Consider the following 26,557-nt stretch of genomic DNA (forward strand, 5'->3'; position numbering starts at 1 on the left):
ATCTTTCTTAATCACTATTTTTGCTTGTATAGTAATGATTAGATACACTACCTTGCTTAGTTTGTTTGTTGCCAAAACAGTGCATGTGCTAAGCTTATTGCCATATTCAATGCATTCTTTTGGTTTTGTGTTGCCTTAATCTTGCTAGTAAAGTGAGACCATTCCCTCTATTGGTGTTCTGTATAGACGCCAACACTAACCCCACTACTGCATAGTATGGGGAAGGATTAGAAGCAACTGCTAATCCCCCCAAAATAAAGCTAACACTTAAAAATAGTATAAAGTACGTCATAACAATTCCTGCTTGGCTTCTATCCAAGACCTTTGGCCTGAAAAACCATTGTTGTAATTTCAACTACAAGAACATAAAACCTTAACAAACCCACCCCTTTCTACCCTTCATAGCCTCTCAACAACACATTTTTGTTATCCAATTGAACTACTTCTCCAACCACTAAACAAACCCTAAATCAATGTCAACTATCACTACAACTAAAACAAGCCCCAATAATAATCGCTATGCCTAAAACAGCCTTAGTCCTCTCTGTCACCCGTCAATTGGCAAAACACGAGCACACTGCAGTTGCTACTAACCTTCATGGTCTTGTGTTTTAAACAAATATTTCTAAAAATTAGTGTAGCAGATCAACTGCACTCTCTCAACAAGCACACCAAGTATAGGCAAAGACCATGACATAGTGAGTATGCATAAAGATTTTAAAAGCTTAAGATAGTAAACCTGTTTTCTGAAAGCAAAGAAACTGACAAAGGATTTACAAAAATCTTCAGTTTTAGAAGCAGATGATGATAAAGTGGGCAGCAAAACCCACTCTGCACCTTCCCTACCCAGCAGCATAGCCAGGTCAAAGCTATAGTCAGAGCCATATCTGCAACATCATGGGGAAGATTTCAAAAAGAAAGTTTAGTGAAAATGAAGACACAGCTTTTTATGTGCCCTTCTTTATTAGGTTGCCTTGGCACTGAGAGTGGGAACAAAACTGAGAAGCATCTTCTGTCTTACAGTGATTCACCTGTTCTTATGACAACTCCAACTATAATTGGCATTTTCTAGGGCTTTTGTAGAAGACCACAGATACATTGCCTGACATCCCTGAGCACAGTGGTAAAAAGAAGCTTTGCGAATAGGGTTATTTATCCAAATTGAGTTATTGATTGCTCCTGCTTAAATCATGAGTTTCTGTGGGTTAAGCTTTGCTGCAGGACATCTAGAGCTCCAGCAAAAGTATCTTTTTTAACTTCAAATCAATGGCCTCCTTACCTGAAGGAAAAGGCAAACTGTTAAAACCTGCTAGTAATTTATGTAGCATAACTTAGATGGATCATTCTCTTCAATTTGGCTTCAAAAATAAACATAGAAAATAGGACTACTCTGGATAGATTGATAGAACCTAAATGATCAAATAAATACATTGATTTTTCTCAGAAGACCTAGTGTAAAATGGGTGTCTCAGTTTCAAAAATACACTGTAATTGTTGTATAGACAGACTCTACTTGGGCTTCACAGTGGAATTATTTTACTATTTTCAAGAAGTAATAAGTAAAAGGAAAACTTTTTTTAACTAAGCAAAATCCTTAGAGCAACATTTTGAATGTAGTAGTAGTTTTTGTATGGAGGTAAGTCTAGACTATGTTGGAATGACTCTACTCAGCACTGGTGAGGCCATACTTGGACTGCCATGCCCAGTTCTTGTGTCCACAGCTGTACTTGGTTTGTGTGGAGAGAAGCTACATGAGTGACTTCTGTGAGAAGCTGCCAGAAGCTTCCCCTGTGTCTGATGGAGTCAATGTCAGATGGCTCCAAGATGGACCCACCACTGGATCTGAGCTCATCAGCGATGCTGGTAGTGTCTCTGGGATATTATATTTAAGCAGGGAGAAACTTACCGCGCAGGAGCAATTGCAGAAGAAGAAGAGAGGAGTGAGAATATGTGAGAGAACAAACTCTGCAGACACCCAGGACAGTGAAGGAGGGGGAGGAAGTGCCACAGGTGCCAGAGCAGAGATTCTCCTGCAGCCCATGGTGAAGACTATGGTGAGACAGTGCAAAGGCTATTAGGTTCCTAATGGTTCCTCTTAATTCCTAATAGTTTTGATATAAACTTAGCGCTGTAGGTGGCTGATTGATTACTGGTATGTCTCACTGTGTTTAACAGTGCACTTTTCAGGGTAAATAATTTCAAAAAATGGCTTTCAATTGGCATTAAAATCCACCTGGCACATTTTGAACAACAGACTGGCAAAAGGCTGACAAAAGAAATGAATGTCGTCAGTGAGATGAATTGTAGGAAGAACATACATCTCTGGTTGGGGTTTTCAAAAATCATGTAATCTCCCATTATTGTAGATATTGGCACAAATATTGCTCAAAGGAGAGGGGTAAAAATAGAACACCATTTTCTGAAAAACATATTTAAGAGAAAAAAGGTAAAACACTGCATTTTTTTTTATATCTTGACCTCCATTAAGTTCTTCTGAACACTCATTAGTTCCGATGGCAATAGCCTTGAAACACACAAAACATGCCTTCTGCCTGGGTGCCTAAAAAACTTTTGACAACAGATAAACAGTGTTCTCTGCACACCAAACTGCGTGACCAATAATTTAACTGCCTCAGTTATTCATCTGCTGTTGTATGTCTCGTGGCTGGACTACAAACTTTCTGGAGCAGGGCTAATTTATATGTTGTACCTCGATTTAATGCTAACAATTTCTGATGCTGGCCTAGACCTAATGTCTCTAGTTTACTGCACTAACATAAATAATGATTGTCTAATTAATAATTACCTAGAGGAAAAGCTTCCTTTTTCCTATGCCAGTAGGAGAAATGCATCTCAATAAAAGTTAAAAACAGAATAAGTCAGGAGCAGAGTCACAGAGAAGTAGCAACTCAAACATGCAGTGTTAAAAAAGCAATGAAACCCAAAATTGAAAGGACAAACCTGTTTTTAAATACCAAGTATTTCAAACTCAAGTACATAATGAAGTTACTGAATATACCTCTTCCTTTCCCTCCCTCAGTCACTCTGTCCCCATTCCCAATTAAAGGGAAAAAGCAAAGGAAGTAATCATGTAATTAACATTAAATCCCTATCTTTAATTCGTATCTTTAATTAACATTAAATCCCTAAATTTCCATCTCCAGAAAAATGTGCATTTTAAAGTCAGAACTTTAAATAAACAAGCTCACGTTTTGTTCAGAATTATTCTTTAACCTCACTTTGGGGAGGTATTCTTCTGCCTGCATCCAAAAACACGAGAACTGAGTCATCCTGTTTCCTTTTTCATCTGCTAAGTCCAAATAGAGCAGGGTAGATTTCATTGCCCTCAGCATGCCCTCACAACACTTTGGCTTTGCATCAGGACTGTGATTATAATCAGATCTCATTCTTCAGGGCTTCAGCTGATCAGCTGTAAGAGTCTGGGCCTTAATTTGACTTGTAAATTCTCCTCTTCCTTTCCACATGCATCTTTTCTTCTGAAGGGCTTGCAATTGACTGCAGGTGGCTGCTGAGTGAGGGGTACCCATACTTAGGGTGGTACAGTGTTTGAAGGTGCTTAACTTATGTGTCTGATTAGGCACTCAAAGTCATTCTAATAACACATTTTAGGATCAGGAAGGAACTATAAAAAAAAATCAAAGCCAACACAAAATGTTCATGGGGTTATTTATTTGAATAGATCTTTTTTGGCAGATTAAACTTTTACTAGATGGATGCTTACACAACTGATACAATGCCATAGCATTTGTGGAAAACATTGATTTGGAGTTTTCTGGTTTATCTTTGATCTTCTCATGACATGTTTGTTTTTTTCTGTTAAGTAACATTGAAATAGGCAGCATCTGAACTGCATACTTGGCACCCAGGTTTCCCTCACACTGTGTGATTAGATTACCTATTGTGGTTCATGAAATGTGCTCATACTTCAGACTGATGAGGTACTCTGCTATGCTTCTCTGTTGGTGTTCTGAAATGCTGAAACTATTCTGGCACTGGTGATAAGGTGTCTCTTTTTAACAGTAGATATATTTCTGAGTCAGGGACACAATGATCACATAAATGAAGTATTTTTTAGTAATCTAATATATGATGCTGAGTGAGCAGTAATGGATATTTAGCATGGTTTGTCACACATTTTAAATGCTGTGATTTCAGAAACAAGTACGCAGCAACTCTTCCAAGTTTTCTGAGAATGCAGCTGATGATAACAGCTCCTCCACTCTAGTTGCTCTATTTAGCTGCACTATTATCTTTGGTGAAGAAATCTTTTTCATCTCTATGTCCAACTAGAATTCCTAAGGAGATGCTCCTGTTCTGAAAGCACCAAACATCATTCCTTCCTATTTGCTTCCATTAACACTCTACCAAAGTGCACCAGAAAACCCACACAACTGGTTGCTTCTTTCAGTGAAAGAAATTAAAAAAACGGGGAAAAAAAATAAGAATTTACTGTATTTGTTAGGTTTCCACAAGTGTAAATATCTAGAAAAGAAATGTTAAAAAGAGATTCCAAAATCACAAACTTTTGCTGTGAGTTTTTGCTTGTTTATTTACTTAGATTACCAGTCCAAATCTTTATCTGTGTGACTGAAAACTAACAGGAAGAGAAGGCAGTTGTCCTTAATGGAGGAACTGGATTTGAAAAAGAAAAAAGCTTCTGGGCTTGCTAAAGGTAAATTGAGAACTTACAGGAAGGGCAGTGAGCGTTTTGGACCCTGTTGGTAATTAGAAAGTCACAAATAGATGCTCGAAATGGAACAGCATTTGAAGCTAAAATGAAGTCAGGTCATAGGAAAGGACAAGTTCTATTGAAATTCCTGGAGACAGCATATAAAGAGGTACCATGGAGCTCCACAAATAGCTGAAAACTAGAAATGGAGATAGGAATGGTCAGTGAACTGCTAGAATGATCCTTTATATTTTAATCTTGGTGAGATGTCTAGATCTCTTTGCAGACATGGTTGTCTGTCAGCCTTATCTCATAGGTGATATACAAAAGGAGAAGGTATTCTCAACTAAATTAGAGCAAAACAAAATAAAAATCCTTCAGCAACAGAAATGGTAACATCTTCATCAAATATGACATTTGACAGAACATGCTTTTCTTGCCACCAAATAAAAAACTCTATTGGAATCCACAAAGGGAAATACCTAAAGGATTTCCCAGATAAGAAAACATGGAAACATAGAAAATTACTCCAAATAATTAGGTTAAAAGAACATTGTTGTTGATTCATGAGAATATCAGTAGAAATCAAACTAAATAAGTCTTTTCCACCTTAAGAAAGCCCTTCTACTGAGTAGAATATTCAGGTAAGTTTATAATAATATTGGCAGTTAATGGAATATAAAAACACTGGGAATTTTAAATGGGATAAATAAAACTTAACATGATTTCTAACATAAGGGGCTTATTAGGGCTCTTAACCAATTTATATGGGGGGATTTATGTTATTTTTTTTTACTGATGCAAACTGTTCTCAAAGCAGTTTTATTATAACAACTATATCTGATGTAAATTTCATAATTTTAAATTAGCTTTTCTATTCTATTCTTCTATTACAATGTGTCCTCTAATCTATAGTTATGTTCTTTTATAGAAACAGTTGCACCTGTTTAGCTATCTAAAAGCTGTCACATTGATTGTTTCATTTTTTTTCTTACCTTTAATATCTGATTCCTAAATTTTCAGTTTAGGTGAACCCCAAGTCTCAAAACTTCAAGTTATTGCTCACACACATGGCAGGAAATTCCCTTGAGACTCTCCACTGAGAACTCTGCAGTGCCTGCACCTATCCGCTGAGATCTCGAGACCCACTGCCTATGTCCCATTGGACTGATTTAATAAGATTGCAGAATGATTCCAAAGCTTTGCAAGCTTGTCCTTCATATTGGTTACCTATGTGGGGTATATGTTACATTTGCTTTTATAAATTCCTGTCAGATTCTGATTCTTCTGCTGTAATGTGTAAACTGGGGACAATGTCTTAAAATTTTCTGCGATAAAATTAACAAAATATCCCATGTTTGGCACTGGCTTTCCCAAGTGAAGTCTGTGAAGAGTGGTATTTAGGAAAGCTTCTTTGAATTCACTGCATGGTGCACTATTTTCACAAATAGATAACCTGCAGTGAAGAATGTGTATGAGTTTTGAGGTATGAACCAGACCTTTATGTCCACACTCCAGAGAACTGCAGACTGTTCCCCTGCTGTTTTTTCCAAGCTTGTTTTTATCTTAAAACAGCAGACTTGTTTCTTGTCATCACAGAATCCATTACAGTTTATAAAGTGAGATGACTTTCCCTATGGGTTCTCTTACTAATTTGGCAAAGAATATATTCAGATGAATTAATGAAATCCTGGGTTTTCAATTTTTCCTCTTGTATACTCCCTATCAGTGCTCAGTGGGTGAGTGTATCTGTCTGCTGGAGCTATGAATGTTTCCATCTCTGTGATTCTACTCTCACTACAGCTTTTACCTTTCTACTGCTCTTTTGCAACCCAGGTTACGTGTCAGACCTGGGCATCAGATCCATCCTTGGAGAGGAGGGGAGAAATTTGTCACAGGAGTTTATAACAGGAGTTAAAGACAAAGAGTGTTACAGGTTGGAGAGCAGCTGAGATACACCAGGGCACTCACAGGGTACAAAATACATTGCAGGGGCAATTGATTCAAATGCAGAGTGTTCCTCTATAAAGCTAAAATACTTTCAGAATGTCTGGGAAAACTGAAGCAAGTCTTCAGCTGTTCTCCTCAAGCATAAAATCCTTCTCTTTCTTTCTCCATTAAAAAAAAAAAAACCAACCAAAAAATCAAATCCCCCCAAAAACCCTCTCACCAAATACATGTATTTCTAATAAATTTCTATGTAATTTGTAGCAGATGTTAACTTTTTTTTCTGACACTACACATCTTAGATGCACTAGTTAGTTTTTTTTCAAGTTTATTAACTAAATTCCCATGATTCACTAAATTGCCTGTTTATCTCTTTTTTCCTAATTCAAAAAGTAGTAGAAAAATAGAATCAACCAGGTTGAAAGGGACCTCTGAGATCATAAAGTCCAACCTTCAATCCAACACTGCCATGGTTACTAGACCATGGCACTAAGTGCCACATCCAGTCTCATCTTAAAAATCTCCAGGAACAGTAAATCCACCACCTCCTGGGCAGCCCATTCCAAGGTCGGATTACTCTCTCTGTAAAAAATTTCTTCCTTATACCCAACCTAAACCTCCCTTGGCACAGCTCAAGACTATGCCCTCTTGTCTTACTGCTGGTTGCCTGGAAGGAGAGACAGACACCCACTTGACTACAACCTCCTTTCAGGTAGTTGTAGAGAGTGATGAGGTCTCCCCTGAGCCTCCTCTTCTCCAGGCTGAACAACCCCAGCACCCTCAACCTCTCCTCATAGGACTTGTGCTCGAGTCCCTTCACCAGCCTCATTGCTCTTCTCTGGACCTGCTCCAGCACCTCAATATCCTTCCTGAACTGAGGGGCCCAGAACCGGACCCAGTACTCCAGGTGTGGCCTCACCAGCGCTGAGTACAGGGGAAGAATCACTTCCCTGCCTACTGGGCACACTGTTCCTGATCCAGGCCAGGATGCCATTGGCCTTCTTGGCACCTGGGCACACTGCTGGCTCATGTTCAGCTTCCTGTCAATCCAAACTCCCAGGTCCCTTTCTTCCTGGCTGCTCTCCAGCCACTCTGTCCCCAAACTGCAGGGGGTTGTTGTGGCCAAAGTGCAGGACCCGGCACCTGGCCTTTTTGAACCTCATCCCATTGGAATCAGCCCAACTCTTCAGTCTGTCCAGGTCCCTCTGCAGAGCCCTCCTGCCTTCCAGCTGATCAACGCTCACCCCCAACTTGGTGTCATCTGCAAATTTACTAATGGTACACTCAATCCCTTCCCCCAGATCATCAATAAAGATATTAAACAGGACTGGGCCCAACACTGATCCCTGGGGGACACAACAAGTGACCGGCCGCCAACTGGATGCAGCACCATTCACCACCACTCTCTGGGCTCGGCCATCCAGCCAGTTCCTGACCCAGCACAGAGTGCCCCTGTCCAAGCCGTGGGCTGCCAGCTTTTTCAGGAGAATGCTATGGGAGACGGTGTCAAAGGCTTTGCTGAATCCAGGTAGACCACATCCACAGCCTTCCCCTCATCCACCAGGCGGGTCACCTGATCATAAAAGGAGATCAGGTTGGTCAGACAGGACCTGCCCTTCCTGAACCCATGCTGATTGAATCTGATCTCCTGTCCATCCTGTAGGTGCTGTGTGATTCCATTTAGGATGATCTGCTCCATAACCTTGCCAGGCACTGGGGTCAGGCCAACAGGCCTGCAGTTTCCTGGGTCCTCCTTGCAGCACTTTTTGTGGATGGGTGTGACATTCGCCAACTTCCAATCATCTGGGACCTCCCCAGTGAGCCAGGACTGTTGGTAGGTGATGGAGAGTGGCTTGGTGAGCTCTTCTGCCAACTCCCTCTAGTTTAATATCTAGTTGCTGAGGGGACCAAAGAGATCTTGTCATTGCGTTTCACAAGTCCTGTCAAAACCTATTATCAGAATGATGAGTGGTGTTTATACCACAAGCTACTAACAGAATTTGCAAGCTATCTCAAAGAATTTTTATTCCTGAAGTCGGTTTTATGTTTATTTTTCTGAAGAAGTGTGAATAATGGCTATTGTGCTTAGCATGCATATCCATGAAATGCCATTTCCTTTGGACTAATCCCTGAGTAACCAATTGCAGGCACAAATAGTCTCAATCTCATAATGCACTCAGGAGCACATTGCCCTGAAGGTACTGGAAATCCCTACATCTCCTCTGCATGGAAAGAATGTAAGTGGTACTACTGTCTTTATTGGTGCTTACAAAATACTATTATAGGTAACCAGAAAAAATGTATCTGATAACACACACATAATTATTATATTTTGTTACTACAAGGTTGATGTCCTTATTACCATTAAAATCCAGCTAGTTTGAGTGACCTTTATATCATCTTCTGTATAAAATGCTTAGCAGTAATGATAAGCCAAATATAAGCCTTTTGAATAAATATAACCCATATGGTATTGCTCAGGAAGTCGATAGCAGTTGAATATTTCCATTTGTTCAGCAGATGTGCTACTGCATCGCCTAATGGTCACAAACAAGAGTAAACAACAATGAGAAGTGCAAATTTTGCTATACATCTTACTCATCTTCAGCTGGGAAATGGCCAAATGGAAACTTTCATATATTTTCCCATTGGCTGAACATCTGGTTATGCTAATTCTGACCTCAATACTTCAGATACAGCCTAGGAACTAGTAGTTTTAAATATTGTTTTTATAATCCCATGGACTCTGTAAAAATATCCTTAAAATTAGTGTAAGCTTATCTGTATGACTCCAGCTGCAATGGTTTCCCAAGAATTGCCTGAGACACTGTATTACCTGATCAATCCCAGGATCCCACACTGCCTACATGCTCTTCTCATCTTGGCTTTTCTGAAATGCCACAGTTGCCTTGACCACCAATGACATTTAAACACGGGACATGGCCTGCATAGAATTCAAATTCTCTTCTTATAAGCAGCATAGATGCCATGGCACTGGACCAGCTCAGGATGACATGAACCCAATCCTCAAAAATGTTTCAGGAGCTGTGAGAGCCCCTAAGCCCACTCCCTTGCTCTTTCCTGCATTCCCATCTCCAGCAGTGAGCAGCCTCAGTCACTGCCTGTGCCAGCTTGGACATCAGCAAAAAAAAAGCCTCCTGCATCAGTGGGATCTCAGCAGGCACTATGCCTGCTCAGAAGGGGCTCCACAAGATATCTTTCTCTCATCTAAATTCTTTGAACAATCCTCTTTTTTGTAAGAAGCTCCTTTGGACATCTCTAAGGTGCACAGCACCCCTCACACTGGCAACTTGGGCCAGGGGAGACTTCTCTAGCCAGACTTAAGAAGGAAGGGGTCTTCCTGACCAAAAAAGAAAAAAACCTTTTACAGTCTGCTGAACCCTTTCCCTCTCATCTATTGGACTACCACAGTTTCATAGATTTTTCCTATTGCCCAGGAGCAGGCTTGTTACTAAAACTGGACAGCATATAGAAACAGGGCAACACATCTTGGAAGATGGCCTTTCTTCACAGCTCACAAGCACGTAGCAAGTCCTGCCTGACCTCAGCCTGTGAGGTATATACCTGTACTGTTTTTATGGCAATTTGACTCCAGACAGTCAAGAAATTTGCTGTACAGAAAAAGCAGCTGAGCCCTAATTTTACATTCACTACTGAAAAGTGTTAGGACATGTGCTTCCTCATAGATAACATTTTGGGGCAAAAATCATGCACAGATGTTTCATAGATAGCAAGATATCGACTCAAATGAAAAGTCATAACAATAGCTAGCTTCCCAAATGTATGTCATATGAATTCCTCTTTAAATTATGCTGAAATCCTTACATTATGCAATATTTCTGATAACTACACCAAACTGAGATTAGACAGGCTTGTCCCCACCATCTGCCACTAGGTCTTCAGCTCCTTTGTGCTCTGAAGTAAATTATGATATTTTAACCAGCATGAATGCTGATCCTGTGGAAGTAAGCATTAATTTCATCCACAATTATGTAGAACTGCCATTGAAGAAAAAAACATGAGGAATCTTGGACTCTCAGTCAATTGCTGCTTCACAGAAAAACCAAGACAGCACCACTGGGACATGGTTGTATAAAATGACAGAGGCAAAGAAACCGATAAGTATGCCCAGGGAGGGGTGCAGGAAGTTAATAATTTGCATTTCCCTGTGAAACACTGAATAATTCAAATTAGCAAATAACTTCCACTCCTCTGGTCCTGAGCTGGGGAGAAACTAACCACATTTAGCTATAGGAACTGAGGAGTGCAAGACAAGTCTTTTATAAAACCTCAGGGTTTTATAATTAGCAGGTCTTCTAAGTTCTTTAAATTCTTTACCACTGCTCTTAGGATGATAAAAAACTGTTTTCCTAATTTTTTAAAATCATTTTTCTGCTCTAGATTGGACTCGGAGTTAGCAAAAGAGGCCTGGTAGCATAACAGACTAGGGAAATCAATTGTCCACTATTACCCCTCATGCCATTTACCATCTGATAGCAACTCAGTATGTGGAAATAAGTACTAAAAAAAATACTGTCAAAGTGTTCATTTTGGAATTAAGTTTTTTTTTTCTCAATTTCTTAATCTTTACATTTCAAATCTTACTTTTTATAGTAAAAATAACAAATCATAATTTTTTTTATAAAGACCATGGTGTAATTACAACTGCTCCTACAAAGGATCTGGTTGGAAGGAAGGTGTTATCTGTCATGCCAAAAGTCCAATAGTAGGCAGTAAACCTGAACACATATGGAATAACTTCAAATTAAAGCACTAGAGCAATTTCTGTTCTTGATCTTTCTTCCTAACTCCAACATTTTCCTCAAAAGAGTACCTACAGTAAAGCTATTTCAACCCAAATTCTTTCTTAACCCCTTTTTGTTGGAGGAAGCCACTTCAACATGGTCTGAGAAACATTACAACATAACATTGCAATACAGCAACAGAATATCAAGTTTATGTAATTTACCTCAGTAAAGGGAATCCATTTTTCTAGACTTCTTTAAGTGGTAATAGTCTTGATCATATTATCGGCAGGGCTGCTAGCACTGCCTAGTCTCATTACTCACTCATTACTTGAAAAAGATCCTGTTTTCAATGGAATGGGTCTTTTCTAAAATTGAACCATTTGTGCTGAAATATTCTATGCCAGAAGACTGCCTCAGCATGAATTGGCAATTATCATAAAGTAGTGCTGATGACAGTAATTTCAACCAATATTCTTCAGAAGATGGAAAGAGTGTATCTCCTTTTTAAAACCTCTACTGATTTCTTTGTTTCCTTCCTTTCTTTCTTTCCTTCCTTTCTTTCTTTCCTTTCTTTCTTTTCTTTCTTTCTTTTCTTTCTTTCTTTTCTTTCTTTCTTTTCTTTCTTTCTTTTCTTTCTTTCTTTGTTTCCTTCCTTTTTTTCTTTCTTTCCTTTCTTTCTTTCTTTTTCTTTCTTTCTTTTTTCTTTCTTTCTTCTTTCTTTCTTTTTTTCTTTCTTTCTTTCTCTCTTTCTTTCTTTCTTTCTTTCTGTTGAAAAGCCCTATCTTTGAAGCAGGAACTGAAATTAGAGAGAAATACTCTGCAATTATATGACTTGTGCAGACTTAATAGAAATTAGCCTATATTTGGGCAAACCTAAACCCCCTAATGAACTGCAGTTTTTATTAGTAGCAATGAACTTTTTGTGTTGCTATACTGAATGAAAAAGCAAAAGCTTTCCAAATTAGGACTTCTGGCTATGTATAAATGAAGAACTCAGGAGTGCAGGAATGCTTCTGGCACTGGATACACGAGCTGTACTCCAGGGCAAGAACTCTGCTCACATTGGTACACCAGGCATCCCTTCCAGGTGTGCAGTGGAAAAACGCAACACTGAAGATCATGATGTCCTCATGAACAGCCATCAAAGTCATATAAATGCCCTTTGAAAACAGAGCCACACATTCATTAGAGAAAAAAACATACCTATTGGATCAGTGATCTCATGGTGTGCCCTGCAGGAGGTATGGCTATCTGTTTACCAAGCTTAAATTTATCTTTCTTTTTTATGTGGTGACATTTAGAAGTTATGCTGTAGGGTTTTTTTATTTTGGTTGGGTTTTGCATTGTGTTTTTTATTTTTGTTAGTTGTTGCTTGGTTTTGATTTTAGTTTGATTTTTGGGGGTTTTCGAGGGTTTTTTGGGGGGTTTATTTGGTTGGTGGGTTGGTTTGCTTGGGGTTTTGTTTTGGTTTTGTTTTGTTTTTAATAAAAATAACCTCGGTCCTCCAGCTGCTTATTTCTCATAGCAATATTTAGGTATCTGTCTGCTACCAGCTGTGGAAATATATCTGCTCTATCTACTCTGTTGCTCTTTTTCTCTATCGGTTTGCTCAACATTGGCTTATGTCGAAAAATTTTGCAATTTTCCTGAAGACTTTAAAACTCATTTATGGACGTTCAGTGTTTGAAAGTCATAAACATTTTTTCATAATTTCAAAACAAACTTTGCAAAGAAAGATAATTAGTTTAACCAGAAAATACTGTCTTGTGTGTGTTTTCTACTTAAATGTAAAAGTGCAAAAAAAACCTCCCAATTGGCCAAGCCTGTAAGTGAATATTTCAAAAATTATTTTGGTTTATTTTGCCTCTTTTTTACAAATGTAAGCCATGAAGTACACATAAAAGAACTGTGCTATGATATAATTGCTCTCAAAAAAATTAACACTGCTATAGATAGATATAAGAAGCACATCTCATGTCTTTCAAGCAATGGAGTTTAAAAAAACCTAGTGTGCTTTTAAAAGGAAAGAACATGTGGGAGGAAATTCACACTGGAGAAAAATACATCTACCTATGCATTTCTTTTTGATTTGAAACATCAGTTGAGAGCTTTCACAGAATTTGAGGAACTATTATCCCAAAAGTTACTGTCACAAATTTATACTTAAATTCATTTATCATTTGCCATCTGTGGAACTCAGTCTCTTTAAGACAGTAGTGAAGCACACCTTTCATGCAAAACTTTATTTGTAAAAATTGTTACATCTATGTTTCAGATGATGAAATGGAGGATAGATATACCCAAAGTGATATGTATATTGCATTGGACACTTGAGGCTCTTTCCTTCTAGCAAATCCTTTCACAGTCAAAGCCAAACAAAATAGACTGAAGAGGAGACATCATGGAGCAGTGGAAGGGAGCATTTACTTTGTGTGCTTGTTTGGGAGATGACCACAATAACTACTTAGAATCATAAATCATAGAATGGTTTGAGTTTAAGGATTGGGATGACCTTAAAGATCATCTAGTTCCAACCTCACTGCATTGGGCAGGGACTCCTTCCACTAGGCCAGGTTTATCAGAGCCTCATCCATCCTTGTTTGGAGCACTTCCAGGGATGGGGCACCCTCTGCTTCTCTGGACAATCTGCTCCATACCTCACCACCCTCACAGTAAAGGATTTCTTCCTAGTATCTATTTTAAACCTGCATTCTTTCAGCAAAAGACCATCCCCCCTTGTCCTATCACTACATGCCCTTGTAAAAAGTCCATCTCCAGCTTTCTTGTAGGCCCTCTTCAGGTGTTGGAGGGCTGCTATAAGGTCTTCCTATAACCTTCTCTTTTCCAGGCTGAACAACCCTAAGTCTCTCAGCTTGTCACCACAGGAGAGGTGCTTCAGCCTTCTGATCAACTTAGTGGCCTCACTCTGCCCTCACTCCAACAGGCTCATGTCTTTCTTGTGTTGGGACCCCAGAGCTGGACGCAGTACTCCATGTGGGGACTCACAGGAGCAGATTATAGGGGCAGAATCACCGCCCTTGACCTGCTGACCATGCTGCTTTTAATGCAGACCAGAATACAGTTGGCCTTCTGGTCTGCAAGTGCACATTGCTGAATCATATTAAGCTTTTTGTCCACAAACAGCCCCAAATCTTTCTCCCAAGGCTAGTCTTGATCCATTCTCTGACCAGCCTGTACTTGTGCTTGGGATTGCCCCGACTCAGGTGCAGGACCTTGCATTTGGCCTTGTTGAACTTCATGAGGTTTGCATGGCCCCACCTCTCAAGTCTGTCAAAGTCCCTCTGGATGATATTACTTCCCTCCAGTGTGTTGACTGCACTGCACAGCTGGGTGTCCTTGGCAAACTGAGAGTGCACTTGATCCAACCATCCATGTTGCCAACAAAGATGTTAAAAGGTGCTGGTCCCAATAATGATCCCTGAGGAATGCCGCTTGCCACTGGTCTTTACTTGGACATCAAGCTGTTGACCACAACACTTCAAGTGCAAACATCTATCCAATTCTTCATACATTCAGTAGCCCATTCATGAAATAGATGTCTCTCTAGAGACAAGGATATTGTCTGGGACTGTGTTAAATGCTTTGCACACATCCAGGTAGATGACAACTATTGCCCTTTTCCTGTCCACCACTGTTGTAACCCCATTACAGTTTTACATACTGAGATTCGCATACACTCATAGTATTTTGAATGAACAGGAGTACCTTTATATGTATAGAGATCAGCTCCAAAACATGAAGCTGTTCCAATTCTTGAATAGACTTTGAAAGGTCTTGAGAAATATACAATAAGAGTCTTCTAGAAAATCCCTCCATTATTTTTATATAGTTAGGGCATACCTTTGGAAATTGAAAGTTTGAAGTTATAAATGGCAGACAGGATTGATAAGGCCTGTCTGTGTAATTATATTATATATACTTGTTAGCATAATTATATATTATATCTGTTTAGTATAATGCTATAGGTAACAATAGTTTTAATTTATTTTTTTATTCTCATCTATTCCACTGGAGGCCTCAGAGGTTTTTCAATAATTCAATTACTTTAATAAAAAGAAAGTGAGTTAATAAACATTTAATAACAGCGCTTGGATTAACACATTTTGAAACTAAGTATATTTATGTAAGAAAATGGCGTTGCAATAAATTTAATTAACAAGTCTATTAATGTTCTATATTATTATTAAAAGTAAGGCCCTGTAGCCATATGCTATGAAAGAGAAGTCTTAACTGTGCAAAAACTATGCTGCGAAAACATTTCCATGGAAAACTTTTCTCAGGTCTGAAAATATCCATTAGGCAATTCTACACATTGTTGACTGCTGGAACTGCAGGGTAAAAATGTTGAAAACAGATGTCAAGATCATTTGCAATGGAATATTTTATGTCTGTGGCTGTCCCAAAATAAACAAACAATACATCTACCCTTCAGAAGAAGGGTCTAATCAATGAACAGTGGAGCTTTTTCCTGTTAGTATGTTTCAACTGATATTTTTATCGTGCGTTGGTAGAGAAAAAAGACTTGACCTGAAAAATTAACTCAAGTTTTAACTTTCAATTCAGAACCTCGAGTCAAACTTTTCCCGTTTTTTGTCATTATATGTGCATTTTAACAATGACAGACTCTACTAGGCTTCATGTTAGTTGGCCTGTTTGGTCTTAAGACATACTGTGCTTTCACTCACTTTGGTTCTACCACAGCCTGACAGTGTCACCTGATGAGTCAAGGGGAATGGCATGCCACTTCAGACAGACATACACAGCTTGCGGTATTTCAACGTCATGACAGCTAGACTGTTGTGTGTGTTTCAATGCCTCTCTTCTTCAGCTCCCTTGAGGGGTATGGGTAAGAGCATTTCAGCACTCTCTCAAACTGCTTTATTTCTGCAAGGTGACTGAAAAATAAGTTAGAGAATGGAAGGCTGAGCTGTCCCCAGAGTACCAGAGAAACTGGAAGATGCAGTCACTTTATTTCTGATCTACATCTTTTCCTATCAGTAGGGTTTATGCTAAACCGACAGTTCATGTCCAAAGAAGCACTTGAGGGCGAGGAAGTCAAAACGAAATGTTTAATTTTCCCCCAGAAATTAGTTTAAGCACTATGTCATCAACAAGAGATATGTAAAAACTTTTAAGCTGACAGGAAATATCATTGCCTTCTAAACTCAGAGCATGCTGTGATATTGTGGGTGTATTTTGACTTAGCCCCTGAAGGGGCTTCAGTTTCCCATGTCATACCTTCTTGGTGTTTCGCTATTAGAAATAGGAAGGCAACATCTTCTGATGGCTGTGTAGCTAATTGTGACAGCACTTATCACACTCTGAAGTGTCTCTAAGTCATGGGTGAACACTTTTCACTGCTGCATTGCTGCTGCCTCATGCTACACATTCTGCTGTATAAGAAAGAGATGATACACTTATACCTGCCTAGTTGTGATACACCAGCATACTCTGTAAAGATCTACCAGTGAATATATGATTTTGTCAAACAAACCTCACAAATGACAGTCCTTCACTGGGCTTGATTTCTTCTTTTCCTTCAGCAGTGAGATGAACCCTACTGCAGAATATTCTGGCTGAATAACAGATCATTCAGAGCTCAGGTTCATTCCTGACTCAGGACAGTTCCAGGAAAGTAAACCACCAGGTTTTTCTGTTGCATTCAAACGTACAGACACATAGATTTTTGCATTTTGAGTTATAGCTTTATCTGTGGCCTCCATATGGTTTTCATTTTTTTCTTTGTAAGTTTGCATTTCTATGAAAAAAACAACATATAGCCTTGTCCTAAAGGTTCTATCAATTTACACAAATTGAGGGCACACATGTGGAAATTATGGCAACATTGTAGAAAAGTGTCACAGGGACCCACTCCCCATATCCTTCAGTCACATAATCCCACTGACTTCAGCAAATACTGGCTTAAGTTAAGCAACAATGCCTCGATTATGTTCTTCCACTCAGAGCAAGAAAATGACTCACAGCAATTAGCTTGACAAACAAAATCATGTTTTCCAGTCACAAATGATTAAAGATTAAGCTTTGATGACACATTTGTTTATCATCTATGATTCAAGGTATGGTTTGTGCCTGTAGATCTTAGCCTGGGATTTGTTCCTGTGGTACCTCTCACATATATCACTTTGTAAATGTGTACATAGTAATTTGCTATTTATGCTACGTGGTACTTAATTTATGTTGTGTTATTTCTGCTCTCTGTTGGAATACTCATTTTATTTGGAAAGGATTAAGTCTAGAAACACAAATACCAATGCAAACTGAGGGTGGATGAAATATTTCTGACATTTTCTCTTACAATAGATAGTCTTCTGATCAAAAATCATGATTTATATTGTGTGAATAAATTTAGTCATAAAGAACACTAGAAAAAAGCTTATTTTGCTCGAACAGATGTTCACAAGCAGTGTCTTCCTATTCTCTCTCAGCTGATTCGTAGCTAAAAACTACTCTGTGAAAGTGAAAACATTTGATTTTTTACAGAACATGTGACTTGTGCTTCAAGACAATTTCAAGAGCTAAATGTAAATGTTTTTCTTTTTAATAATTTTCTTCATAGAGTCCAATCTCTTCCACTTCTTACTCATCACTATTTTCAGGATATGCAATTGAAATTTGAATATTTATGTATTGTCACTTGAAATTAGCTCTTCTCAGCTATTACTTCACAGTCATAATGAGGTGATAATGTGTCTTTGTATAATTCAAGAGCCAGCTGGATGATTCTTGTCCTTCCTGCAGTAGCCTGATGTTAATTCAGCCAATGTGTTTCAGGAGAGCTGTATTTGATGTTTGCTAATTTATTCTATGTGACTTGTCTATTATGCCATAGTGAGTTTGGATGACTGCTACTTCAAAATGAATGTAGTGCACTCTCATATCACTTGCTCCATCTAAATTAAGTCTTACTAAATCTCGTTTAAGTGATCATAGTGATTTCTCTTCCATTAGACATATATATTTGTATATATTAACTGTGTGTTTTCTCTCAAACTATTAAAGACAGAACCCGAGAAGGTATTCAAACAAGGTTTTTAAAAACTGTAACTGTGATTAAAGGAAATAATGAAGTGTACCAGTGATAGAAGATTTAAAATACAACGGGAAAGGAGAAAAATAATGCTTCCTGACATCAGGGTAATTAAGCATATAGTAGCCTAAAGAGATGAAGACTGGAGGTAATAACATACCGTGGCTGTTCCTTCAGCTTTATGTTTTTTCTAACAGCCTCATTTTACTTTCTTGCCTCATAGTCAGTGAAGTTTTAATATGCTGATAATTCAATGTATTACTGATGATGTCTCTGAAATGAAGAAGTTTTCAAAAAGACAAAAGGTCTTCCTTCTCTTACTCTTGTCTGATTTATATGCTTGATTTGGGTTTAGAGATGGGATTTCTGAAATTTTTGCTCTGTTACTGAGTAGGCTTTTTTTCAGCCTGTAGTCTGAATGATGCTGTGAATTGGTCAAAAGAAGGAAATAAAAGGACATATCTTCTATGAGTTCTACATGTCATGCATCTAGGTCCCATTTACTGTCAGTTTTTTGAGGACATTTTTGTCAGTTCAGAGTTTCTGAGGTGATATGAGTAGCTTGTCATGGTTTCTAACATAAACCTGGAAGCATATATTTCATGCCTTGGCTTTTGGCATGTAGATGAATCTGGGTATTAGTGGGCATAAAATTTAATGTTGGATGAGTGTGGAAAGAGTCTCTTTGGGTTATGTCTTGGTAGTGGATACCTATATAGAGTATTTGCTCTGGCTTAAGCCCATGCACCAAGACACAGTCCAAAACTGTGTAGAGAGTTTGGATAATCAGCAGGCAGTGCTTGAAGGTGCTTGAGTCTGCTGTCTGTCCCTTTTTATTCAGCAGCAGTTGCTTAGCCTGTAAGATGGTCTAAGATCTTCCTCCCAAGATCTATGTGAAGGTACTGGGGCAAAAGTTTGACACGACTTGTAGGACAAAACATGGTGCTAAATGCCTTACTGATCTACAGGACAGCCCCAGGAGGATGTTTTTTCACTTAAAAATCCACTTTCCCATCTTCTGGGCCTGCTCAGCTTTCATACTACATATGGCTGTACCTAAAACTACAGATGGCTTGGAGGGAATGCTATGTATCTCAGACACTGAGCTCTCAGATACTGTGTTTCATTTGCAGGGACTGTTCACTGGGTACTGTCTATACACGGAATTTGAACCTTTGCTCATTTGGTACTGAACATGTTCTGAATTGCTTTAAGTAAAGAGCTGTGGACTCATTAATGGAAAAGAAACATTCTTTTTCTTGTAGTTTAAATTAGTTTTAATATCTTTTGCTAATTTCTTTTCGAATTTAAAACAACTAAAAATTTTTTTATTTGCTTTACATTCTTTTGGTGTTTATTACAAGCATATTTCAGCTCTGCCCAATGTGTTTTTTACCGTATGTTTTTCCCCAAATTACCAACCAGCATGTGCCTCTGAGATCCATTTTTTTCATTAAAAGGGTTTTATTCCCTTAGCATAGCAATTACGTTGATTATTTCTAAGTGTAGACAGATACAGTCATGCTAATAGAGGTAATTACTTCTGTTGCATTACAGTGGTTTGGAGGGATTTGCCTAGGCACTAGCCATGCCAGTTGTCGCAGCTGTCTGTGGGTTGGGAAGTGCTGGACAGTCTGATTAGGATGATAATTAATGTCTAGAGGAACTCTGTCAGGTACACAAAATCCTTTGTATCTTGAGATATTTAGGGAATTACACGTTCTGATGTACTTGTCTTTTAGAAAGCAATTGTCTCTGCGATATCTTGAAAATCCAGGTGCGCACTCAGCAGGGGATCTCCCAGTCTGTTTGTGAGAAGCTTAGAGTGGCCAAGCATATAAAGAAACTGCAGAATGTACTAGACTAAATAATTCTTTGACCCACTTATTTACCCATTTGGGTAAATAAGAGATCTAGAGAAAAATTGAGAAGTTCTATAAAAACAATAGAGATAAACACAAAGATTGTTTTGGGGACTGATGATCTTGATGGCAGCAAAACTGATATGGTAACATAAAACTGAATGATAACAGAGGCTGAGAATCTGTTGGAAAGAGGTTATTGGAAATTCTACTGCTTCTGACTTTTGTTGCTTGAGTTCCTGATAATGTTTGGTTGGACTTTATAGCTGTTCTTTTCTGAGGTAAATCTTTCCAGGAGGAGGCAGTTCCAAATCCAGCGTAACCCATTGTGAAACCCTAGAGGGAACCTGCTCTAAACTACCCTTGGGAAAAAAATGTCGAGAAAGCTGATAGAAACCATCTCAAATGGTTGAAGACACCAAAAAATTAAAACTGGCTTAAAATAGTTCAGAAAAAAACCTTTCTTTTTTGAGTTAACACCACCATTATTCAAATAAGAATTCAGGCAGATAATATGAAAGAGAATATTTGGGACAAATAATTGATTTAGTGGAGAAAAAAACTGGGAGAAAAAAAGCCATCTTTGAAGGTGGCTTATTTATATTTGTGAAGTTTGCAATTTTCAAGAGAGAGAGTTCACACACAAGGGTACACATAGTATACCGAAAATGACATTATTTGAAAACTTATCTTGTGTGGCTCATGAAATATCAAAATATCAGTCTTACGTCTTCCTTGCAACATTTAAATATATTAGAGTTGACTCATCCCATTTCTGAGCACTGACATCAGAAACAAAAACCAAAAAAACCCAGAAAATCCAGTTATTATGGATGTCAGGTAGAACCACAATGGTCTAGGAGAATGCCAGAAATAAGCTGACAATCTAGGAACAGAACAAGAGGTACAGCATAAGAATGACAATCTACAGCAGCCACTAGACTAGAAATGCGTCCCGTAGTGAGATGCTATGGCTTTCTTCTTCATGTCCTCTATTTATCAGAGAAGGAAGTTTAACGTTTCTACTAGAGATGATTAACTGCCAAAAGAAGCACATCAGCACCAGTGATATGCATCTGAACTTATTGAAAGCTGCCACCAGACCTTAGAAATTCTTATTCGCTCCAGCAACAGCACTATTGTTTAAATCACTGTCATATAGGAATATGAAGGAATATAACATGAGTAGTTTTAAAGCCAAGAGAATAGATGAAAAGGACTTTTCAGGCTGAAGAAAGGCCTTTAAAGCCATTCAAGATTCTCCAACAAAATGAGGCAGAGATAAAAAGGGACTTTTACCACATCCACATTGGGCTACATTTCCAAAGAGAAGTTGCAGAGATAAGAACTTTAATGTGTTGGCCTCTACCTTCTCTATACTACCCGGAGAACTGGAAGGAAAATACATGATGTGGTTTATCAGAAGACAAGTTGTTCAGCACAAACAAATCAAAACGCCTTTTATCCATTTCCATTTGGAACAAACTAATTGCTGTTATCTTAACTGTTTTCCCTTTAAGCACTTTATAATTTCAATAGCTGTAAATAAAATTATAGCAGCCTAATGTAACATTGTCTTCTGATTTCTATTAGGATATTTCTTAAATTATGTATTTCAATTATTTCCTTTGGCTTTTTGACAATTCCTTAAATTGCTCTTAGGAAAAAATCTTGTAACTCACCAAAAAAAAAAAATTCAGGAAAAAAAAATTCCTTATTTAAACATGAATAACCATGGCACTATCTATCCCTGCAGTCTAGATCCAGTCACACAAAACAAAACAAACAAGCAAAAAAACCCAAACCAAAACAATAATAACAAAAAGGATCTTTTACAATAATTTTCACCAAAAGGTATCCTCTATTTTTTGTATTTTGAATATCTATTTCTAAATTCTCCAAAGTACTTCAATTTTATAGTGTAGGATAAAAATCAAACAATGCTACTGCTCATTCTGTGCATCTGTTAGCATCAAACTATTCACCAACAGCAGGGAATCTTACTTAGGCATCTGATTATGACCATGTGATGTTTTGTAAACTGAAATATTTTTCATCCTAAAAGCAAATAGAGGTGATAGCTGGACTCATGGAATGAATATTGGCACATGCTGACAATATTATGAAGCTTTATCGCTTTATCGCTTCATAATTTTTCTGTCAATTTTTTCAATTATCTTATTTTTTCTGTCAAGACTTTCAGCTATAGTTCACATCGGTTTTTATTTTTCAGTCTTCGAATCACAGAAACTACTTGAAACAGGGTGATCATGAAGAGACCATTCCGTTTACCTCTGAAGAGAAATTAACGTGCTCTTAAGAAAATTCTTTGCTTTAAGAGTAGGCTCAAAATTTTGGGACTAATAGCAAGTTAATACCATCACATGAAATTTGTAAAGGCCTGGCCACTCTGTTTTTGTTACTTGCTAGATATTTTGCTGAGAAATAAGAAAAAATTCTGTGTCTGCTTTAGCTACAATTAATGTTTGAGAAAGTTGCATATTACCCTAGCAATTTGATGGCCTCAATATACAAGAAGAACAAGGCTTGTATGAGAAGCAACATGATTTATTAAACCAGATTATTTATCTAGTCAAAACAGACAAGTTTTCAGGCAGTTTTCTTTCTCACAGGTTATTATTAGTATATTATCCTTAATTTTATCCTATAAGCAACAGGTAAATTTTTATGTGATCCTGAAAAATATAACTGAAAAATATACAGTCTTTGCAAGAGAATGGTTCTTGTGAAATTCTTTCTAGTGAATAGTATATAATGCATAGTATGTAAAAATCTGGTGATAAATAAGACATTGCTAACATACCCAGTATTAAAATTTACTTAGAGAAAGCTGTATTTTATTTTTAGAGAGTGGAACACATATGAAAATTCCTATAAAAACTTTATTTCCATGAAACTTAACATACTACTAATTATAAATGCCTCCTAATATGAGAGAGACCAAAAGCTTTCCTTTCTCTTTCAATGAATTGTAGTGGAATTTTTGCAGAATTACTGCAGTCCTAGAAAAAGCTGTGAATTTTTTTTCAGTGCTGTTACTAGAAGCAATTAAGCTGCCTATAATTAGACCTCATAGATTTTTTCCAGGTTTATGAACATACATTTCCATTGATTTGAATGAGAGTCCTGCACAACAGAAGTCTTTGAGATTGTTGATTTATCTCTAATATTATTTTAAATTTAGCAGACTTTTTGAATTGAATTGAATGACATGACATGATATTACATGATGTCACAGACAGTAAAACAATAAAAGTAAAGAGATGGTAAATCACTGAAAATCAGATTCATTGTGTACTCACTCTCTATGAGTAATGACACTTCTGTACTGGGGCAAAGCCTTTCTTCTCTATTCCATTGTTGAGAATAAAAGAAGCCTTTAAAAACAGCTTAGCTTTGATATCCAATAGTTAGCTAACACTAGAGTAGATTAATTCCACTGCAGCCTTTCTGTGCCTACATTTCCCTAAGAGAAGAGAAAATATCATTTTCTACTGCTTCAATATTTGTACAGATGAGAAGTGGACAGGTCTTATCTAAATATGGCACACTGCTCTTCTGGAAGCAAAGATGCATTTCAGGGAGCTTCAGGGAGCTAAGGTTTCTCATTCCGTTCCCTCGAGGTGGTAATTAGTATCTGCTGGAATCCTGCATCTTTTCTTACTTCTCTGAGCTTCTACTCAAGGAGAAAAGACACAGATTCACCTTTTGTATATTTCCTTCTACAAACTCTTCTGCTCTCAAAACCCAACACTTCAGATCCTGGAACATAATCTGCTGCTTTATCAAAACTAAATACAATGTTGCTTAAAAGAATTTCCACAGAATTTTTTCCCCATTATCTTTATCTTTCTGGTTTTGTGGGGTTTGGTGTTCTATAACCATTTCCTTCTCTAAAAACTTGGTAAGATACACCTTCTTTATAGCATGGAGGGTAGTCAGCTCTGTAGTTATTTCATTTGCCTCCACACTCACAATTTCTGTCCAGCATGTCTGCATTAGTTCTGCCTTAAATGCTCTCCACAAAGATGTAGGTGATGACACAGTGTGCCCAGCAGAGGAAATTAGTACTGGGAATATTCTGCTCTAACTATCAGAACTATCTCTATCCTTTTATTTTGAATTGGTGCAACTGAAGCGTACTGCTAGACAGAGTCAGACTGAAGTGCGATGATTTCAGTATAATGCAGACAGTCTTATTGGCTATTTAAATTATTTTTTAATAATGAAAGGCAATAAAACCTGAAGTCTTCATATATTTTCTTTGTTGAAGACCACTATAAATTATATGTCTTGGTCTGGATTATAGTAATTTAAACAGAACCTTATGAGTTGTATTGTCAGAAGTCTGTACATGATACCTTTAATAACAGCATTCAGTGAGTGTAGCAAGCTTGGAATGTGGCTTTAATTCAGTACATTCGATAATTGACAAAGACACTGATTTTGTACAGATTATATTGGCATGTGAAATTACCAGGAAAGGTAAACACATTCATAACTGAAAGCAAGCTATATGGAGTGATCTTTTTAAGAGAAAGAATAATCAATATTAAAAGTAATACTGCTCTGTCTCAACTGACAGATTTGAGTTATCAAAATTAATTACATAACACTGATTCCCTTCATTAGCCATAAAGTTGACAAGAAAATGAGAGCAACACTACACAGCACTAACTTCACTAGCACTAATTTCAAAATAAATTTGCTCTGAAACTAAAGTTGAAAATTTCATAAATGTATGATAGTTCTTATGGTTTCACTGTTATCCTTTTTGCTTTTCAAAAGATTTAGTGAATGTTTCCTTCTTCTATTGATGAGGGAAAAATGGTTCCAACAACATTTCTTATCCCATTATCTTTCTCTTTTTAGGACTACTTAATATCAATATTTCAATATTCTAAAATACCATTTATAAACTACAATTGACTGCTTTTCTTTTACATGATTAATGATTTTTAATGTCAAAAGAGTAATATATTATTTCCTCATATTGTTCACCCCAAGTATGTTGGAGTTGTATGTAATTTAAAGTAAAATTTTTTCGAGGACTTGGGAAAAGTCCCTGGTTCTGGTCACAGTAATTCAGAATGATTCAGAAGATACGGTTGTTCACAACTTTGACTACTTTCTAGTCTACTATTTCAGTCTTAGGAATCAGAGTGGTAAGAGTCGATCTGACAATACGCAGTTGCTAAATTTTATTTCACTTGGTAAGTATATTTTTAGTCAATACTCTGCAGGAAAAACTCTGAGTGATAGTTCTACAGATACAGTAGAATAAAAACTGTGTCTTTCTTGATTACAAAGCTCAATGAAATGCCAGACATTATGCTTGATCCTCCACAGCCTTGTATATTTTTTTTGGTTTTCTGCATTATTCTGATTCAGTAACGTTTTTCAGTTTAAATAACCCTACTGTGCTGTTCAAAATCAGGATCTTTTTATGCATGGAGTGCTGAAAAGCCATTTGTGAGGAGTCTCTGCAGTGAGCTCAAAATCAGTTCAACTTTCTAATTTCAGAGGAATGACAGTAAATGTTAAATTTAAGTAGGCATGGAAATATAGGCAGAAAAATTCTCATTATGGTACAATGCACACACAGATATATGCATTTTAAAAATCCAGTAGTAAACAAACAAAAATAGTAAAGAGAGCAAAATTGCATAGAAGTAGCCTTGCACGTATGTCTATTATACATTGTCTATTATACATGTACGTGCTACTCACGTCTTAATAAAGTTATTTTACTTTTGTGATCAACGTTACTTTAAGTCACTGTTGTTTGCCTCTAGGGGATATTACCAGGAGGAGACAGAACTCACAGTTCCAGCAGCAGTGCTGATATTTGATAAGCATTCTCAGGAGACGACATACAGTGCCAACTCTTCTGCATTCAATCCCTGTGACACAGGCACAATTACACCAACTTCAAGATGAGCAACACCTTACACATTATGTTAGCTAATATATTAATTTCTTTATTCTTAGACTGGATTAAGTCTTGTAGCTGCTGTAACTTTCAAATTGTACATTAAAAAAATGTACCTTGGTTTCAGGTATCCTGTTTCAGTTATAAACCATGAGTCAAACAGAAAAGTCTTTAATCTTTAGTCCTTTTTGTTCCTATTTATGTATTCTCATTTTATGGGTATTAAACATATATTAAATATATAACTACATTTATAAAGTAACTGGT

The 26,557-nt window shown here is 37.4% G+C and overlaps 1 long non-coding RNA gene across 2 annotated transcripts in view; it reads right to left on the minus strand.

Annotated features, from left to right (window-relative positions):
* The window catches only part of LOC108640692, a 74,116-nt gene that overhangs the window by 42,097 nt on the left and 5,462 nt on the right, over nt 1-26,557 (minus strand). For both annotated transcript variants that reach the window (XR_001921409.1, XR_001921408.1), the window contains exon 2: nt 26,184-26,261. This is a non-coding gene — a long non-coding RNA (uncharacterized LOC108640692). The remainder of the gene's footprint in view (nt 1-26,183; nt 26,262-26,557) is intronic.

This window comes from Manacus vitellinus, unplaced genomic scaffold (assembly GCF_001715985.3).
Source record: "Manacus vitellinus isolate BGI_N305 unplaced genomic scaffold, ASM171598v3 scaffold_4_pilon, whole genome shotgun sequence".
In the NCBI taxonomy this organism is placed as follows: Eukaryota; Metazoa; Chordata; class Aves; order Passeriformes; family Pipridae; genus Manacus; species Manacus vitellinus.